Below are 4,990 nucleotides of genomic sequence, written 5' to 3' on the forward strand. Positions count from 1 at the left end.
TACGTTGATTAGCACTACAGAAGAAAGAGACTTGGGGGTCATCATTGACCACAAGATGAACATGAGCCTGCAATGCGATGCTGCGGCTAGTAAAGCGACCAAAATGCTGGCGTGCATCCATAGACGCTTCTCGAGCAAATCCCGGGACGTCATTCTCCCCTTGTACTCGGCCTTGGTGAGGCCGCAGCTGGAGTACTGCATCCAGTTTTGGGCTCCACAATTCAAAAAGGATGTGGAGAAGCTTGAGAGAGTCCAGAGGAGAGCCACGCGCATGATCAGAGGTCAGGAAAACAGATGTTACGATGACAGGCTGAGAGCCGGGACTCTTTAGCCTGGAAAAGCGTAGGCTCAGGGGTGATCTGATGGCCACCTATAAGTTTATCAGGGGTGACCACCAGGATCTGGGGGAACGTCTGTTCACCAGAGCGCCCCAAGGGATGACTAGGTCGAACGGTCACAAACTCCTGCAAGACCGTTTCAGGCTGGACATAAGGAAGAATTTCTTTACTGTCTGAGCCCCCAAGGTCTGGAACAGTCTGCCAGCGGAGGTGGTTCAAGCACCTACATTGAACACCTTCAAGAGTAAATTGGATGCTTATCTTGCTGGGATCCTCTGACCCCAGCTGACTTCCTGCCCTTTTGGCAGGCGGCTGGACTCGATGATCTCCCGAGGTGCCTTCCAGCCCTAATGTCTATGAAATCTATGAACTCTATTCTTTAAATCACTTGGTATTTTCTTTTGAACTCAGATGAACGCTGCCATGCAGTATGTGGCATCTCAAACATGTCTGCGGCACCACATACCTCACGTTCAGTTCTCTGTGCTGCAAGGGAACAGTGGAGAGTGCTTTTCTGACCCCTGGATATTCAGGAGGCAAAAAAACCTGCAGGGAAAAAAAACCCAGCGTGAGCCACCCAAAGCCAGAGACTGGCTGGCCGAAGCTGCGCTCTGCTTACAGTCAGGCTTCAAACAGCAGGATTGTCACTGTTGCAACCCTGGGAGGTCCTCAGGACCCCAGGTAAGGTTTCTGGGGCCAGCCCAGTGCTGGCCCCAGTCTCCCCTACCCCACCTGGGCTAACTTGCCACACACCAGAGGGCACATGGCATAGGCATTTCCCTGAGACAACTAGCAGCGGCAGAAGGTGTGCTGTTGCTAGTTGTCCCCACTGAACGTAGCATCCACACATGTCTGGACATGGCCACAACTCAGATGTCCAGTCACTGTACTAAAACTTACATAGGACTCTATTCAGGTGAAGTGAACTATAGCTTAGATTAAGACTGCCCTCAGAGAATCTAGGTTTTCTGGGTTTGAAGGAAAAAGAACGGAAAGAAAAAATTGTCCAGTCATACCTGTGTTTAAAACAAAAAGTCTAAGCACTTCCAAAGTCAGGATTCTTCTCTAGTTTACCTGCAGGAAAGGCCATGCTAGGAGAGGAAGGAAAATGGAAAGGCAGCTTTTATTTGCAAGTGTACAAATAAACCACAAAACCAAGCTTGTTACTGTGTTAGTATTTTATCTCAGGAGAGACTTAATTGTCTAGTGAGAAGACTCCTTTATAAAGTAGTCCTGAACCTTAAGGATGGGAGCAATTAGCTGTACAGTAGTATTATTATTAAGGAGGAAATCTTTCTGATTTGTAATAGAAATACCTTATATTTTCTTTATGCATTCTTCTACATCCACAGCCTAGATAGCAGCCTTCCTTATCTTAGATTTCTTTGATTTTGTACATCCTCCTTCTTCCTGCTAACAAATTAAAGCAGGAAAACAAGATTTGTGTTGAGTCATGCTTCATCAACAGCTAAGGTGGCAATGCTAGAGAAACAGAAAATATGGCTACAAGGGACTAGTCCGGGGTGGCCAATCTGTGGCATGCATGTCACTGTGTTTGTAGCACACAGGGGATAGGGGAGGGGCAGGGAGCAAGAAGCTAAACAGCAGATCAGGGGAAGGAAGGCAATTCCTCTAGTCTACAGAAGAGAAGATTGAACAGGGGTTTGATAGCAGCTTTCAACTACCTGAAGGGAGGTTCCAAAAAAGATGGGGCTAAACTGTTTTCAGTGGTGGCAGATGACAGAACAAGGAGCAATGGTCTCAAGTTGCAACAAGGGAAGTTTAGATTAGATATTAGGTAGAATTTTCTCACTAGGAGGGTGGTAAAACACTGGAACAGGTTACCTAGAGAGGTGATAGAATATCCATCCTTGGAGGTTTTTAAAGGCCCGGCTTGACACAGCTCTGGCTGGAATGATATAATTGGGAGATGGTCCTACTTTGAATAGGGAATTAGGCTTGATGACCTCCTCAGGTCCTTCCCAACCTTAATGTTCTATGATTCTATGACTCGGGGAGGGCATGGGTCTTAATTTGTGGCATACCTGGGGGTGATATAGTCCATCCCCACTGCACCAAGGAAGAATAAACTATACCTTTAATTATAGCAATTTTTATTGTCTGGTAAAAAATGAAAAGTTAAAACGCACTTTAAATATATGACAAATTACTTTTGATGGATCTGTGTAAACAATATTCAAAATGTAGGAATAATATAATACAGTGGTAAAAAGGAAGATGAATTTTTAACTGTTGGGCAAGCTAGTAGCTAAGATTTCCAAAAACAACTGGTCATGTTTGCAACCCTCAATATTTGGATGTCCTATTTGAGATTCCCTAAATGGAGCCTAATTTTCAAAATATGGGCATTTAACTTGACAGTGTGCATTTGGCAGGGAGGGAGAAGGGGAAGAGGCAGGGTGTGAAGAGCAGGGCAATAACTGTCTTCCTAAAACAGAATGCTGGTCCCAGAATAAATACAAACAATGATAAATAATAGGATCCCAGTTATTTAATATATTAATAGTTTGGAAAAGGGAAAACATATTAAGGTGACAACATGCTGATGATGCAAATTATTTTGGATGATGAAACGTGTAAATGACAAAAGGGAATTTAAGAGGGATCTCAAAACAAGATTAATGGGAATGAGATGGCAGGTGAAACTTACTGTTGAAAAACAAAAGCTGAAAGGAACAATTTGAACTATTCTGTGTATTTCTAAATCCTAATCAGTGGTTTTCAACCTTTCTTTGTACCACTACCCATTTGTAAACTTAGATGGCCAGTCCCAACCCAGTGCCCTTCACTCCCAACCTGTTGCCCCCTGTGCCCAGGCCCTAGCCCCCATATCATGTGGGGCAGGGGGAATCCCAACCAGCCCCTTGCAGGCTGCACCTCTGCCAGCCAGCAAGGGAAAAGCCACAGTTTCCCATAGTTTTTCCTCCTTTATAGGAGAATCCATTCTTAAAGTTTGTTCATGATCCTTTCATATATTCTTGTGATCCAGTTTTGTGACTGGGAAATCTCACTGCAAATTCTTAGAGGGTAATGGATCCCAGTTGCTTGAGGAAGAATACAAAAGGGTTAAAAGGAAGTATGGGTATGTCTTATCTGCCTTTAGCTCCCTAAAAGGAAGAAAACTTTTTGGGAAAAAACAGTGTTTCCAGTAATTTGCGTTGTGTTTGTTACTATTTGTAAGATAATAAACACACCTAGGTGAAAGAGCCTTAAAATGACTGAACTTTGAGACTTACTTTTGTTCCCTAGCTGGTGAAACTGACCAGCAACTTACAGACACTCCAGATACATTCAATTTGTTAGAGTGCAACAAGAATGAAATGGAAAACACAACTAGAAACATTATATACACTACTTCAGAAATGTGAGGCATACCATCACATTGCATACTTTTTTCTCCGGTCATATATCAAAAATTGATATTGTTATACAAATTGACTTTTTGCCTGTTGCTTTTAATCTTACATATTTTCTTGAGTTTCGCATTGCCTTAAGAAACTCCATTTTATATTGTTCTGTAGCTTGACATAAGTGCTCCACCTTTTACTCTTTTGTATGCTGTATGGGTGAGAGTGTGTTTGCAGAAAAGGAAAACATCAGCTGGAGACTGGCTGCAGAATGCAGCCAGGTAAAAGACCAAACAAGAAGAATCTGCCCCTGAATAGTGATGAAACAATGGCAATTGACCTTCAAGAAAGAACACAGTGATAACCCAGCAAAAGCCCAGAGAGCTGGGTGAATTGACAAGGCTATAAAAGATGGGGTGAGACATATCAGTTTTGGGTCTTGTTCTGTATGTCATCCTACAGCATCAGTTTGTCTGATGAGATGGACTGGCAGAAGCCCGGCTCTTACCCATGGTCAATTTGGCTGGCCACTAAATTAATCTGAGCACTGATAAAACTGGTAATGTATACCAGAGCAGAACAGAAATTAGGGTACGACTGTGGTGTGTGTATGTGTATTAAGTGCTTAATCAATAAACGTGGCACTTTGCCTTGTCCCCTGCTTATAAGGTCTTGTTTGTGATTTGAGCAATTGGCAATTTGTGTAACAATATCATAAAAATAGAAGTGGTTCAGAATAAAGTGAGATTGAAAAGATTAAGAGGGAGGGAGGGGAGATGGGGACAGTGGCTTTGACTCCAACCCCAAGTCCAGGGAAGGCCAAAGTCAGAATCACAGCAGGTGCCTTCCTCCTCCCACCTCCTCTTCCTTCACAAGGCATGTTAAATAGGGAAAAAATGTTGTCTTGGATTTGAGTACATATGCTATACCACCATTACCAGGAGGTTTAATGAATCACAATTAAGTTTATATTCCTATGAATGTATTTTCCTACACTTTTTTTTAGTGTAGAATAAGAAAAAGCAAAATATACATAAATTAAAGAGAACTGTTAACCTTTTTAGTTAATATGTGTAGAAACTGATATTGAATTTCTGAATGAGTGTTTCAAAATGTTAGAGTTGGCAAAAAAAAAAATTCTGAACCACGCAGAAATGAAATTAAAAAAATGTAACTTCATCAAATGGTCAGGAGTTGGTAAGAGACTTTTTGCATTTCCTGTTTTGTAAAATTAGATAGTATGCTGAATTCAGAAAGTATATATTTTCCTTCATATTGCTTAGT

Source organism: Crocodylus siamensis, chromosome 3 (genome assembly GCF_052110815.1).
Source record: "Crocodylus siamensis isolate JL-2025a chromosome 3, ASM5211081v1, whole genome shotgun sequence".
Taxonomy (NCBI): Eukaryota; Metazoa; Chordata; order Crocodylia; family Crocodylidae; genus Crocodylus; species Crocodylus siamensis.